The 16,371-nt window shown below is 46.2% G+C and overlaps 1 long non-coding RNA gene across 1 annotated transcript in view; it reads left to right on the forward strand.

The window, feature by feature from the left end:
* The window catches only part of LOC148754981 (uncharacterized), a 159,459-nt gene extending 156,664 nt beyond the window's left edge, over positions 1-2,795 (forward strand). The window contains exons 2-3 of the long non-coding RNA XR_016019284.1: positions 96-599; positions 1,203-2,795. This is a non-coding gene — a long non-coding RNA (uncharacterized LOC148754981). The remainder of the gene's footprint in view (positions 1-95; positions 600-1,202) is intronic.
* Positions 2,796-16,371: the final 13,576 nt, after the last annotated feature.

Below are 16,371 nucleotides of genomic sequence, written 5' to 3' on the forward strand. Positions count from 1 at the left end.
TTTTGTTAGATGGGGGTGCGGGGGGAAGGCGTGGGGCGGCTGGAGATAGAAATGATGTCTACACTGCCTCAGTCCCTAGTTCCTCTACCCTGCAGGTCCTGCTGCTCAGCATTCATGAAAAGATTCGGTCGAGGATTGTCTTGCTTTCAAAGCTGTCGACTTTTGCTCTTTGGTGGTATGAGGTTCCAGACCAGCCAGACTCTCAGGGAAACTCCTGGTACTGACGGGTTTTTTTTTCAGGTAAGGGATCCAGCTGCAGAAATTGTATGGAGGTAAGAGATGATGGTCGGGGAACCTGTACTGTACGCTTCTAGAACAGTACCCCCTCCTTCTTGTGGAAAATAACCTTCCCCCTCTCTAGCCATGTGGTTTGAATGGGGACTGATAATCTTAGTGACATGTCCACACGAGAAAAGTGATTAGCTTGGAGCAGGAGCTGCCCAAGGATGGGATAAAGAAAGCAGTCTCACATCTTCCCCAGCAGTGGAGATGTCTAGAGCCACAGGTGACCTGGTCTGTGGAAGACACAGCCTGAGGAGAGAGAGAATGAAGTGGCTACATGGAGAGAATGCGGCATGAGGGATGTGGAGATGGGTCAGGTGAGATCAGGCGATTTTCTATTCACACCACCATTTGTCCTGGACATCCCACTATATCCCCTATATTAGATGATCTTCTAATAAATCCCCTTGCAAATAATCAAGCCAATTTAACTGAATTAAGTGTCTGTCATTTGCAAACCGAAGGGCTTTATATAGCTGTTGAACTCCCCAAGGCCAAGCCAGGCTCCATTTAACTAGTCATTCATTCGATTAGTTGTTTTTAGCCCTGGCTCACATCCGAATTACCTCGGGGGTTTTAAAACGCAATAGTACCTAGCCCACCTCAGAGACTCTTACTTAATGGATCTAGAGCACAGCCCGAGCAACATGCGTGTTTTTAACCTCCTGAGGTGGTTTTAACATGCATCTAGGCTTGCAAACCACTGCAGAGATGATGAACTCATCATACTTGCCTATGGAATGAAATATGTGGCGATAAGGTTGTGAGGGAAAGACCATTTTTGGTGGTCTTGGCATCTGAAGGGCCTGCTCGAGCCCTGTCTTAGTCACTAATTCTGGGACTGTAGGCAAATCTGTTCACCAAGCCGTCAGGTCCCCACCTGTAAGATGGAAATAACTATCGCTCTGTCCTCCTGTCAGAGATCTTGTGGGGACCAGATATGAAGGAACCTAGAACTCGAGGAATCCAAAACCTGCATCTCCTAGAACAGAGACTGCACGTCCACTCCACACCCTCCTCACACAGTAGACCGGGACTCCATGTCATCTTCACATCTTTCCAGGGGTCAGGACGGAAGCCTCAGGAGGAAGAGAGAGCGACTCCACCTCAGCAGAGGAACACAGCAGAAAATGGTCTTGACCTGTGGTTCATACGGAGTGTCTGTGTCCTCATTTCCCGCCCCACCGCATGCCTACCCCACCCCCACTGTACCCCACCCTCATCAAAGCTCCTAAGGAACACCGCACAGATTCCTTGTCAACAACAGCCAGCCACCCATCAAGGCTACTTAATGATCAAATCAGCCTTTCTAGGCCTTTTCCTAAAGGATTTTAATCTCTGTCCTTGTTCTCCCCTGGATTTTTTCCACCACTCATTGGCTTAATAAATGCCTTTCCAGAAGGCTTCACCCCGGCTGGAAGTATACTTGAACAGCAATTCTAAGTCCTTATTAGCTCTATAGTGATCAGGTGAAGGAATAATTGATCTCAATCAGGGACACCTGGTTTCGTAATTGCACAAATGATTATAATTCAATAATAAAAGTCAATTTAACTAACTTAATTCAGATTGCTTTAACCTCTCGCAGACAGTTAAGAAGGGAAGAAGCAAAGGGGGTGGGGAGGAAGGAAAAAGAAAACAGAAAAAGAAAGCTCTATTTAAACTGCCTGATTAAATAGGACCCACACATAAACGATTCCTTTCATCCGGACCGTAACATGTATTGCCGCCTCTGGGCCTTTGTTCATTATTTTCTTTCCATGTAGAATGTCCTGCCCCCATCTCTATACTTCCAAACTCTATCCATTTTTTTCCAGATCAAGCTCAGCTACCACCTTCATCACCTCTATAAAGTTTTGGGGTGCTCAGAGTTGGGGCATATCTAATTCCTCCACGGGGCTTGAGTGAGATGGTGACCAAGGGAAGGAAATTAATATCCATGAACAGCTACTGCAAGTCAGTCAGACATTTATTTCTGATGTTTCATTTAGTTCTCACAGAGAAATGGGACACTGAGGCTCCGAAAAGCTTCACAGTTTGCTCAAAGTCATATCGCTGGAGAGCAAGCAGACAGGGTCTGAACTCAGGTCTTCCAGGTTTCGAAGCCTGTGCTTTTGGCTCCACTCCATGACAAACCCTTAGAGCCCCTTGGGCCTTCCTGGTCTCTCAGACCCCGGCACTACTTCAGCCACCCAGGGGGAGTTTCAGCTACTGCCACTTAATTCTGAACCATGAAGAATTGGGGAAGAGGTAGCCAGCCAGATAAGGCCTTCTCCGTTCGCTTCCACCTTGTGGAGAAGTAACTGTCCCCTTACTCCCTTACTCTCTCCAGCCGAATATTGCTTCAAGGGGATCAAAGGTGGACTTCAAACACTTATTTGGGAATCACTTCAACCTTGTGAATACCAGAGACTGAACTTCAAGAAGTATGGCCTTGGGATCAAGGAGAATGTGTCAGGTTGAGGACCAGAGAAGAGGGGATGTCCAAAACGGGCCCTGCTTCTGCTCTCGGAGGAGACGGGCGTGAGGGGTTGGGGGAGATGCGGGGTGGTGCTTCACTGAACTGTGCTGGGTGGGGAGGGGGAGAGGAAGATTGTGCGGGAACTAATTGATCCACCGCTCCATTAAGTAAGCATTCATGGAGCGCCTACCAGACCCACGCTGGGCATGGCGATTGTGAGCTTGCTATGCTACTACTACGATTATCATTAATGCCAGTAATACCACCCCCCACTTATTGAGTATCAGATACCTCGCTGAGGAGATATACGCTTTATCCAATTTTTCTTCACAGTCCTATAAAGTAGGTATTAGTATCATTCTCCCTTGTACAGGTGGACAAACTGAGGTGAAGAGGATTTCAGTCATTCACCCTGGGTCACAGAACTTGTTAGCGGTAGACAGAGCTCATATTTAAACCCAGGCTTCTGGTTTTAGAGCTTAACGCTCTTAACTAGTCCTTGACAGAATACCCTAGCTTGTCTCAAAGGCATGGCCCTGCCCTCCCAGGGCTCAGTGCCTTGGGGCGTGAGGGTATGCATCTGAATAATAATAATTCAGTATGAAAGTGCCAGTGGGGAAAGGGGACAGTCGGAACTGGCTGGGGTTGGGGGAACACCGAGCTGCTGCTGACGGCCGCAGAGGCCTTCGTCATCCCTGGGCAGCTAGCCTTTCTCCATCTAGGATGGCCTCTCCATGGCCTGTAAAGCGGAGGAAACCCGTGCTAACTCTTTGATACACTTTGACATGGGCTCACTTGCCAATTTCTGGGAAAAAATTATATTTTAGAATACTCAAGCCTTCATGGGTAATGTTTCTTTTGAGAAGCTGTCACTATTAGCTATGAAGTCCCGCGCCCCCCCCCACCCCGCCCCACCTTGACTGTCTAGTTTTTAAAAAGTAATTTATATTGATTGTAGAAAAATGAGAAAATGCAGATAAGCAAGAATTCTTTAAAAAGTTCCTGGAAATTCCATCACCCAGAGACAACTGCTGCCAGATGTTGGTGTTTGTTCATCCAGACGCCGTCCGATGGTCATGTAAAGGGTACGTGTTGACATACTTTTCTTTCACAAAGATGTAATCATACTGCTATTCTGTTTTGTAACCTGCCTTTTTCACAAAGCGATGTATGGTGAGTGCCTTCCCATGGGATCACACTTTAAAGGAAGGTTTCTAAACCTTTGCAAGCTTTGAAATCTCCAGCATGGCGGTGCATGGGTAATAATGTATAGGAGACAGCAAGGATCGAGACAGACAAGCGCTGGCAGTTTGAGCTCCATTCCTCCTCCCACTAGCTGGGTGGCCCCTTTGAACGTCCCTGGTCTTATCCATCCCCTGTGGGATACTGCCCTTCCCTCTGCAGGCCTCCCAGGGCTGCGGTGATACCTATGCAGTGCTCGTGTAGATGCTCATTGCATTACCCAAATGTAAAGACTCTGACTCAGCCAAGAATCCCCCTCCTTTTGCTGTGGTGAGCTGAGATGGTATCTCAAGAACCCCAAGATTTCAGCACATCCCTGTGGTACCGGTCAGCTAGTCGTCCGTGTTGGTGATAATGAAGTTCTAGCACTCCATCCGGGAGGGATGCTATCCAGCTGTCTGAGTTGGATATATCCAGTTGCCTGGGTTGTTTGCTCTGTTTCTAGCCTTTTGGTTACTCTGGGGCCCATGTTCTAAACAGCCCGGCCATCCTTCAAAGCTTCTTCCTGCAGGGGGTCTGGCTGCAGCCCCCATGCAAGGCCCCCTAGCCTCCTGCTGTCTTTCAGAATCTCCCTGAGGCTCTGCTCTCCCAACCTACCTACTTCCTCTTATCTCTCTAGTTGCCTCTTTGAGCAGGGTGCAGTCTCTACTTTGCAACCAATGCTTAGAATCCCCTCGCTTCTCTGCCCTAGTGCCTTCCAAGATCATACAGACAGCTCACTTTGACAGAGGAAGAAACTGTGTGGTTTTCCAAGAATTCTGATGGTGACTTTCCAGGAAGGCAGCCCCAGTGCTCAGAGACCCCTCTGCTTCAACTTGCCTCCTGGAGCTGCTATAGTGTGATGGTAGACATACCACCTCCAGCAATGAAATCCTGAGGGGTGCCTGCCCCACTTCCCAGGAGCCCACCACAGCTGGAGGACTGAGAACTAAATTCTGAACTATTCCCTCTCCCATCCACAAATTTGTTTTTAGGTCCCTCTTCCTAAAGCATTCCTCCTCCATATCTCTACCCCCACTTGCCCATTCCCCAGACTTACCCTTCCTTATCCTTCAGAACTCGTCTCAGACCTCAGGGCCTTCCTCACTGTGAAAAGCTAATTTACGTGCTTTTAGCCCCAAAGCACCTAGAACTTTTAATTACCACAATAAATTCTAATTTTCTTTGAACCTTTCTTCAAAGTGTGAACTCCTGGAGGAAAGAATTGTGTCTTATTTTCTACTATTGTCCCACAGCTGAGCACATAATAGGTGCTCAATGAAGTTTTATGAACTGAATGATCAAACTTAGTATATCTTAGTTCCACCTCCAGGTGGACCACCTCAACCTCATTCGTGATTCTGGAGAAATTTTTTTGTAACCCAGAAATCTATCCTTCCTGCAGCTGAGTTGTGGAAAGATGCAACAAAATTAAGGTTGTCGGACCTGTCACAAGTTCTGCCCCTCTGGTGGCCATCCCTGTAACCCAGGTGGCACTATTATTCCTACCTCTGGGGGCCTGTACTTTTTATCAGGAGGTAAAGCCAGACCTGGGACGGACAAGGCCTTTGGACTTCTGTACCATCTCTGCTCTATTGGCTTCCTGGCCTGTCTTCCCCAAAAGATGCCTGACACGGCTTTATTTTCGAAATGAAAGTGAGTTTTTGTTAATATCCTAAGAACTTTGTGATGTTCCTAAAAATACAAATAGAGATGTCCCACCCAGATTCTACCTTGGTATCATCAAAGCTAAATTAGAAATAACCGGGGTCACCTCATGCATGCAGGCATGCATGTATGCATTGATTCAGTAAGCATTTATTGAGTTCCTATTATGACCCAGGTACTGGGCTAGATGCCAAAAATCCATATTCCACTGTAGGTAGGCTCGCCTCTTTAACAGATCCCACTAGCTAAAACGACTTCACCTGAAAGCCATTTCTTCTGTTGACCAAAATTTATTAATGACCAGTTTGCCTAAAATTCTGCTCACTTATGTTTTTTTTTTAAAAAAACAAAAAACAAAAAAAAAAAACACCTGTTCAGATTATCTGGTCCTTTTTGCTATTTTCAGGGGCATTGAAAGATTTGTTTTTTGGAATAAATTCATTTTAGAATTCTTCCTATATCAACTAAGAGGTAAAATCTTTTGTAAAAATTAAGTATACAGACCAAACTGAGTTGTGAAAACTGGAGTTTGTGTAACTGGGGGCCTTTCAGTGCCCTTTTGCAATCCATTTGCCTGATTCTGTTGGGATGGGGACACTTATTTTTGGTTGGGGGGTAGATTTGGAGGGAGTGTTCAAAGAAGAGAAACCCTGGGATAGGACATGGTCTGCCCTCTCTGCAGGCCTAAGAGATTCTGGGGTGAGGGGTGTGGTACAGGGTAAAGCTAAGGGATCATGTCCACAAAGGACTGAAAGGCTTTGCACACACGAGGACCCACCACAGGGCCACAATGATGCCACTAACTTCCTGCCTCTGTACCAGAGACAGAGTGTGGCTCTAGTGCCACATTAAAGTGCCCTGGGGAGTGGAGCTAGGTGGACAGAGGATTCGAGAGGAAGGGCAGAGGAGAACACAGCTGGACATGTTCTGCAGCACATGTGAGGTGGCCCCGGGGAACCGGCTAGGGGCAGGCCTGCTGATGTCCTCTGTGCATCCAGGTTGGGACTAATGGCACAAGACTTGGGCATTGTCACTGAAACGTCACTTGTATCCCCAAGCTGCAGAGGCCTGAAGACATTTGGGTTCTAAGACACCCTGAAGAACATAAAGCAACCTCATGCTTCAAAGAATTCTGCACATTGGGCACATATTATGGAAAATACAAAATAAGTTGAAAGTGCCTGATTTTAAAAGTAAGGCAAAGGTCATCTTTAAAATGGAAAGAAGGAAAGAAGGAAAGAAGGGAAGGAAGGAAGGAAGGAAGGAAGGAAGGAAGGAAGGAAGGAAGGAAGGAAGGAAGGAAGGAAGGAAAGAAAGAAGGGAAAGGAGAGAAAGAAGAAAGACAAAGAGGCAGTGGATGAATTTGTTATTAAGCCAATTGCTCAGGGAGCCAACGTTCACCTTCAACCATGTGTGGTGCCCCTCTGTCAAGGCTCTGGAAACTGGTGGAATGAGAGACCTAGGAACCAGACTGGCGCTCCCGTCTGGTCTCTGCATTGCCACGGATGTTCCTGGCAGCGCTCAGGGCTGAAGGGCTGTGGCTGGGGCAGGGCACCCTCCCCATGACAGCAGAGAGCAGAAGTTGGGCTGCGGCTGGGGCACGAAGCGCGCAGGGCTCTGCTCCAGATTTGACACTGGACATGGGCCAACACTCCTTGTGCATTGAGATGAGACTTAAGGCAGACACTCAGCATGCAGGCTGGGAGAGAATCCCTATGCTCCTAGGAACCCTCGGCCTGGGGATTGTCGGTTGTCAAAAGCTCTAGCTACAAAGGACCCTTAGGGATTATCTAGTCCAACCCCCTCATTTCCCAGAGCAAGTTGCTGGGGCCCAGAAAGGGGAAAGAATTTGTTCACTGTCACTGGGAATGTCAGTGACGCAGGCTCCTCCTGCTGGGTTCAGCCTAGGACGCTGAACCCTGACAGGGGAGCCTGGGTTTCCATTGGGATCCTCATGAAAATCAAAATAATCACAGCCCTCAGTATTTTCCAGTCACTGGAAAAGCCTTACTTTGTGAAATCTGCAAAGCATAAACATTTGCCAATCAAAGTATTTACCCAAGTGATACTCAATTAAAGCAATATTAAAGGAAATAAAATGTGTACATGCTACTGACCACCTACGCAGGATTTATATCACATTCTCTTAAACAAGCATTAAATCAGTGGCAGTTCTCACTGGCTGGGATTTGAACAGCGGGGAATTAGCAGGAGCCTTCAGGAGGATTTGACAAAGCAGGAAAGGCTCAGAACCAGGAGCCAGGAAACGCACTTTGTCCCTCAGCTCTGCCTCTCAAGAGCCCATTGACTTCAGAAAGTCCTCCAGCCTCTCTGAACCTCAGTATCTCCCTCCTTCAAATGGGCATGATGCCCCCTTGCCCAGCACAATCACCTTCCTCCCAGGGATGCTGCAAGGATAACGTGAGGTGGGTGGCCTTTTGAACATTGGATGCACATCACAGTGTTTTCTAGGCACCTTCAATCTGAGCCTGTGGCCAACTGCAGAAAGGAGTGTAGCCAAGCAAAGCAGGTCAGAGGGAGCTAAGGGTAGGTAAGGGGGCTGGAGACCAAGCGCCCATCAGGACAGCTGCAATCACTAGAATTAACGAGTCGGGAAACAGTAAGATCTTGTAAAAGGTGAAAGCATGTGGAGCCAAATGGGCCTGTGGGCTCTGACTCTGTGGGGACAGAGCCAGGATGCAGTTTCCAGACTCTTGGCCTCACGTGGAAAGGTGCTGGCTCAGGTAGTAAATGGCCATCAACTGTGATTGGGTGGCCATCAGCTATGGCTAGTTGGCCGTCAGCTGTAACCAGTGAACCATTGGCCACTGATATAACTGCTGTAGCTATGTCAGCAGCAAAATGGGGGCTAGCAAGAAGATGGCGGCTGAGCTAGCAAGCGCGGATTGCATTTGGCACGGCGGGTTGCAGATCGTGTGGCTCCTGCTTCCTGTGTGTCCGGCCCAGCCACCAGCGAGAATATAGTGATATGAGTCCCCTATCTATGACTCCGTGGGTGTTCCTTTTTGGCCTCACCATATCCTGCGTTCTTATGTGGGGAGCGGGGGCTGAGACCCCGCGTGAATCCCTGCACGACAGGCTCTTTCTGGCTATGTGGCCTTGGTCAATTCATGGGAATTCTCTGAGCATGTAAAGTGAGGATAAAAATACCCACCTTGCAGGGCTATCGTTAAAATAGCAATAATTTATTGAGTGCTTATTCCAGTACTTCAGATACTCTTCTGGGCGCTGAGCCTGGACTAACTCCTCTAAGCCTCACAACAGCCCTCTGAGTTAGATGTTATCACTATCCTCATTTTACTGATGAGAAAATACAAGCAAATAGAGGTTCAATAATTTGCTCAAGGTCACACAGCTACTGAGTGATAGTCAGGCTTTGAATGTGGGCAGTCTGACTCCAGAATCTATATACTTAACCTCTATGTAGAAAGTTTTAGTTTCCTATGGCTGCTGTAACAAATCACCACAAACTCAGTGGTTTTAAATAACACAGATTTATCATCTTATTGTCATGCAGGATGTCATGCAAGGTCTCTGGTCCTGCTCCCCACACAAGAACACGGGATATGGGGAGGCCAAAAAGGAACATCCACAGAGTCATAGATAGGGGAGTCATACCACTATATTCTCACTGGCAGCTGGGCTGGAGACACAGGAGGCAAGATCCACACAATCCTCAACATGCCATCTGCTTCTCTACCAACCGACCCCACTTGCTAACTGCAATCCACCCTTGCTAGTTTAGCCACATCAATTATATCAGTGGCTAATGGCTAACCGGTAATAGCTGATGGCCAACCAGTTACAGCTGACGGCCATCTACTACCTGAGCCAACACCGTTCCACGTGAGGCCGAGAGCCTGGAAACTGCTCTCTGGGACTCTGTCCTCACACTTATAATTCTGGAGGTCAGAAGTCCTAAAATTGAGGTGTTGGCAGGGCTGCTTTCCTTCTGGAGGCGTCAAGGGAACATCCTTTCCTTGCCTTTTCCGGTTTCTAGAGGCCACCTGCAATTCCTTGGTTCACAGTCCCCTTCCTCACATCACTCCGACCTCTGCTTTCATCATCACCTTTCCTTCGCTCTATTGTGACTCTCTTGCCTCCCTCTCATAAGGACAATTGTGATCATCCAGGATAATCGCCCCATCCCAAGGCCCTTATCACATCCGCAGAGTCTCTTTTGCTACGTAAGGTAACATATTCATGGGTTCCAGGGACTAGGATATGGACATCTTTGGGCGACCATTTATCCATCCATACACAGGGCGTCATGAATAAATGAGAAAATGTTTGTAAGGCACTTAGCCCAGAGCTGGAACATAACAGGTATTGACAGTGATGCTGATGATGCTGAAGGTGTGGGTAGCTGACAGACTGGCAGGCCAGTTTCACAGCTATCGGAAACCAGTCTCCATTGGCATGCAAGGAGCTCCACTATGCATCTGGGCAGACTATCCCTCTGTCTTAGTTTAGGCTGCCCCAGAAGCAGACTCTGAAAAGGAGTTGGCCAAACTGGGTCTGTTTAACAAAACTCTTTGCATCATTGCTTTATTCAAATCTTTGACCAAGTAGATTCAGCTTCATTTTTCCGGAGCCACGGTAACTTCAGAACAATGCATAGGTACTCTTCCCTCTCTCTGTGCTGTTGAACGTCAAGGGCATCCCTTATAAGGAAACAGAAGTGGCCCAAAGTTTGTGTCATGAGAAAAGTGCCCCAGGAAGAAGAAACAAAGATTTTGCAGTCTCCCCTGGAAAATAAGAGCTCAGGAACACCTGAGAAGAAGTCTAGGTGCCTGAGGCTTACTCTGCTACCTTCTGTCGTCTACGCTACCCAGTTGATACATTTCTCTGGGGGAAACTACTTGTGAGGGTTTCAAATTGTGCTTGGGCCATCTGTTCCCTCTGAGCGTCTCCTCTCCTTCAGCATAAGGAAACTCTCATAGATGAACCTTTGTTCTTATCCTTTTCACTTTTTCTATGAACAAGTGTGGATCAGGACAGATGATAGCTTCTCTGCTCACCTGTAGTCCGACCCCTCATCATCATGCACTGACTCACAGAAAGGGCTCAGGGCTCCAAAAGGAGTGGGCACAGTGTTGCTGGAGAAAACACATCCTGCTTAAGGATGGCTCCAACAAGGTGGCTTCTGGCTGATCCTTGACATATAGAGAGATTGGGATACAAGGAGAACCAGCTTGCAGGTAGGGTACCAATATGAGGACATTGGTTAGCTATCCAATGTCCTTGCCACGTAAGGTAACATATTCATGGGACAGCCAATCTATGACCGTTTTCCTCCAGTCCATAGTGAAGGTGAGAAAAATAAGGACAAAGAGTCAGCAGGTTTTGAATAAACCTAATTTATTCAACTTGAAGATGTTTTCTTTTCTTTTCTTTTTTTCTTTTTTTCTATTCTGACAGGATATCCTTCTTACTTGTTGGGGTACTAATGTGCCATTTATTTTATAAAATGATTGTCATCATCCGTGTCACAGGTGCTGGTCATAACTATCCCCTTTCGTTTTCCAGGCACGGGGGGAGGATTAATTTTGCCGGCCTCCATTTCATTTGGGTCTGGACAAGTGACTTGTTTTCACCAATCAAATGTAACTAGAAAGAACATGTCACTTCTGAGAGTCGGTGGACAGTCCAGCTTGATCCCAACTTTCCTGCCTCAGAAATGATGGAAATGTGTCGTGACGCAGTCTGGCTCAGCCTGGCTCCCCCAGTGACGATGACCCTGCCAATTTCACGGGAATTGTAGTGTAAGTGGAAAATAAACTTTCATTGTGTTGCTGTGAGACCTGGGGAGTTATTTGTGCCTCCAGCATAATCTGACTAATAGAATAGATTTTTTTTTTCATATCGTTAGTTAGCAAAATGAAATGTTGCCAATCTTATGTCGGTATTCTTTTTTTTTTTTTTTTTTTTGACATTTATAATAACTACCCCAGGAAATACACCCCGTTGGACATGCTGACACTCTGAGAACTGGAGTGTGGAGTTTGACGAGAACGATAGTTCTTAGGTCAGGGGCCACGATATGGGGCCCATCGGGGCCAATTTAACCTGAGTCACGCCTGTTTTATCTGTGGAATGAATAAATGAATGAGTAGACTGTGCTCCTGCACAGGATTTCAGCATAAGGAAGGCGTTTTAGAGTTGAAAAAGAAAAAGGTAAAAGGTGTGGCAGAGACTATGCTAGGACTTGGGGATACAATGACAAACCAGGCAGACACAGACTTCTCATTTATCAGCATATTGTCCATGGTTTTCAGTTTTATGGGACATGGGAGGGGCCAGGAGGGCAGTCAAAAGACAAGTAAACAGACAGATAAATAATTAAAACGTAGAAAAGGACTACGTACGTAAGACGTGGGGGTTGAGGTAGAGAATAACGGGGGGGGGGGCTTACTTTAGGTAGGACATCAGCAAGACCTGATCATGCAGAGTCTTGCAGGTCGTAATGAGGAGAGTGAAGGAGAGCAGAGGTAACTGGAGCTGCCTGTTTCGCAGCACTGCTTAATAAACACCCAAACTTCACAGAGGCAAAGCAGAAATCCTGAGGTCCACTCACTCACTCCACCCCTCATCTGCCTCATCTTTCTCATCACATGCCAATTCCACTTTTCAAGTTGCTCAGGCCAAAAACCATGGGGTCCCCTTTACCCTACATCTAATCCATCAGGGAATCCTAGTGCTCTGCCCCCAAAAGCACCCTGAATGGGACTGCTCTCGCCACCCATGGCTATGAATTTGGCTCAAGACACTAGCATCTCTTAACTAGACTGTTGTAGTGGTCTAGTAACTGGTTCTACCCTTTACCCAACATCCTTTTCTCTATGCAGCAAACAGATCCTTCAAAACTCAAAGTTAGACCCCTTTCTGCCCCAAATCTACAATGGGTTCACACCGCAGTCAGAATAAAACCAAGGTGTGTGTTCACCCTTCATTCAAGTCCATCCCAATCTAGCCCCTTGCCGTTTCTCCAGTCCCCTCTCTGCTTTTCTTCTCCTCGTCCACTCGACTTCAAGCCCACAAACTTCTTCATAGTTGAGCACACCACGCATGCTTCGGTGGCATGACCTTTGCACTTGCTCTTTCCTCTCTCTGACACCTTTCCTCAGCTATCTGTTTCTTGGGGCTTGCTTCCTCTCTTCATTCAGATGTTTCCTCGGTGGTCACCTTCTCAGAGGGTGCGTCCATGGACACTCCTTTCTATCATGTCTTCACTCCTGTTCACTTTTCTTCATGACATGAATTGTCACCTAACATATTACCTACTTATTTTTCTAGGCCATAGGTTGGCAACTTTTGTATAAAGGGCCAGATGGTAAATATTTTAGGCTTTGTGGGCCATACCGACTCCATCACAACTGCTCAACTCCACCACTGTAGTGTGAAAGCAGCCATAGACAGTACATAAGTAAATGAGCATGGCTGTGTTCCAATAAAACTTTATTTACAAAAACAGGTAACAAGCTGGATTTAATCTATAGGCCAGAGTCCACTGACCCCTGGTCTAGGCACTTGTCTTCTTTCCTACTAAAATATAAGCTCCAAGAGAGCAAGCTTTTGTCCTTTTTGTGCAATACTCTCTGAGGCACCTGTCAAAATGCCTGGTATGTGATTGGCAGTCCGTAAATACTTATTGAAGTAATTAATTATTCACTGATTAATTACTGATCTCTTGGGAGACTTTGATTTTAGGAGCCTGGCTAAAGAGTTTGGACTTCCTGCTTTAAAAAAAATTTAAAAAGTTTAAAAATTATCTTTTCCAGTTTTAACAATGTTCATAACTATTGATTGACAGATCTTCACTGCAGTCTGCAATTCTCAGAATGGAGACATTTTGAGACAAACGACAGCCGTTTGCTTGTCTCACTGTTTACTCCTCTCGTAAGAGCACTGTGTGATGCACATTGAGTTGGATGTGTGATGCCTCAGACTGCTGCCAACAAAAACACATCGAAATAAAATAATTATCTCTGCAAGTAAAGGCCTCGGGATGACACTCCAGACACCCCCCTGGAAATAAAGGGGCCTTCTGCAGCTCTGCAGGGAACAAAATCGAGGACACACGGTGCTGGGTGTAGAAGAGCAGAAAGGTTAGCAAAGGCTGAAAGAGTTGTGGAGAGGGGAGGGAGACTTGGGTTGGTCTGGAGGGAATAGGTGGAACTGAATAGAATAATGACTCTCATTTTCTGAGATGTAATGGGCTAAGGCATGGGCCTGGCCCTGAGCAGGATGTACTTGTGAATTCTGAAGGACCCCGTTAGAGAAGGTTGTTTTGGGGGTATCAGGGAGTTCGCTATGAGGGTCTGGACTGTGGACAGCCTTGAAAGCCAGTCTGGAGAATTGGTACTATTTGGCAATGGGAAACCACTGGAGATTTTTGAGAAATTGGTTATTACAGTGATGAAATTCATCTGCAGTAAGGTTGAGAAATGGAATGAATGAGCAAATGGATGTGATTGAATGAAGGAGGGGGCGAATCTCAGGTGTAGGAGTCGGAAATGAATCCTGAGGGCACTGCAGAACTACTAAAAGGTTTTAACTAGAGAGTTGTATGCTCATATCTCTCCTTCCAGATGAAATGGGTGGGGCAGAGATTGAAAGGAGTGGGAGAGTCTCCAGGGTAAGAAGAGCAGTTGGATTGCTACTTCTAAGAATGTTGCTAAAAAAAAAAAAAGAATGTCCCTCTTGTACACTTGTAGTCACATTGCCCTGATGCAGTTACCTCCTGTGTCCACCTCCACACTGAGGGTCACCAAGTCGGCACAGTATGTTTATTTGGTACATCTGGTAACCCCACTCAGGTGCCACTTCCTCCATGAAGCCTTCCCCAATCTCCCAACCTGGAATAGAACTTTCCTCCTTGGAGCTTTCACACCTCTTCAGACGTTCCCCTCTAATTGTAATGATTGCTTTTTATCTTAGCACCAGACTGTCTGGATTCAAACTACAGCTCTACCACTTGCGAGCTCTGTCACTTTGGGCAAGTCCCTTAGCCTTCCTCTATTTCCTCATTGATAAAAGTGGGAATAATAATGATACCTTTCTCCTAAGATCCCTGTAAAGGTTTAATTAGTTAATATGTGTGATAGGCTTGGAACAGTGCCTGGAATACAGTGAGCTTTGAATATGTATAAGCAGTGGCTATTATAGTTGTTATTATTATTATTAAAGTTGTTTGTGTCCATGTCTTATGTCTTATAATAGATTTGAGACTTTTGAGGGTAAGAGTTGTGCCTTATTCATTTTTGTGTCTTCCTCAATGAGTAGCAAGATGCATTCACACAGTATGTGCTCAATAATATTTGCAGAATGAATTAATAAATGATTGAATGAATAAATGAGTGAATACAACCTGTAGAATGGAATTTAACTATGACACTATAAACAAAGCATTACATGTATTCAAAGATACTTTGATCTTTACAGGGAAAAACAAACTATGTGGTAATAGCAGGAGTCTTAGAATCTGAGTACAGAAGGAACCTGGAGCAAACCCTGAAGCATTTTGAAACTGCGGTTTCAAAACCCAACTCTGTGCCTTGGTCTTCCCATCTAAAAAACGAAGAGATTTGATTAGATGATCTTGAAGGTCCTACCTAGCCCTACAATTCTATTATTGGGATCACTAGATTATCAAGTGTCTTGTTTTTGGGTGACTCCTGCATTAGGAATTTCCTAGAAAAACAAGCGGAAGAATTGTTTTTAATTGAAACAATACTGCCACAGGACACTCAGTGCTAGGGCATAGAGAAAGATCTTAGCAAACGTCGTGGGGGCTTGTGTGAGAGGTGGGTCCTCTGTTTCCTCACCTTAGTTAGGACTAACATCCAGAAGAAAAATTGTCCAAAGTGTGTACAGAAGCCATATTGACACAGGAGACAGGGAAAGCTTGAAAACATGAATCAAAACAGCTCTGAATTCTCCTGGGGAAAGGAACAATGGGAAGCACCAGCAAAACGAGTCCAAGTTCACTGGGATATCATTGAATCTGCCCTCTGGCATATTGGGCTGTGCCAGTGTAAGCCTTTTGGGGTTCCGCATGAGAAGTGAAGACTATGATTCCTAAAGACACCTGTGGCTAAAGGGGAGCCCTGGATTGATGGCCCAGTCTTCTAAATCTCTCTCAGCACCCTCTTCAAGTCTTGGGCACCATCTTTTTGCGTGGCTATCATTAGCGTCACTGGATGTTAAATTCTCCAGAGATTGTGTTTACTTACCCCGGCACATGCCTAGTGCCTAGTAGGTGCTCAATAAATATTTGTTGAATGAATGAGTGAATGGACGTTGGTACAGCCTTAAAATCTGACTTTGAGGAATGCAGACATGAGAGGGGAAGGGGGAGCTGTAGGTCCTTTAATGTCCAGGTCACATGGTGGTTGACCAAGGTAAACTCCTTTCTGGGTTAATTGTCAGACAAAGGCAAAGCAACCAGCACATGTTCTTCTGCCTCTGTCTTCACTTTTCAGTCAGCCTAGGCTGCAAATACAGAGACCTATGGACAGGTAGTCAGTCTATAGCTGTAATATCAGCTCAGTCTGTGGGTCTGCCCATCTCTGAAGTGGTGCTGGCGATAACGAGTAGCTGGCTGCTGGGGACACAAAAGCCATGTGGCAGCCACAGCCGATTCCTGGTGGGGTTCTGCCTCTCCCCCACAAACTCCACAGCATGTGATCCCCCCCCCCAAAAGAGCCCTGTACTGG

This window comes from Rhinolophus sinicus, chromosome 16 (genome assembly GCF_057876585.1).
Source record: "Rhinolophus sinicus isolate RSI-liver-muscle chromosome 16, RSI-T2T, whole genome shotgun sequence".
Lineage (NCBI taxonomy): Eukaryota > Metazoa > Chordata > Mammalia > Chiroptera > Rhinolophidae > Rhinolophus > Rhinolophus sinicus.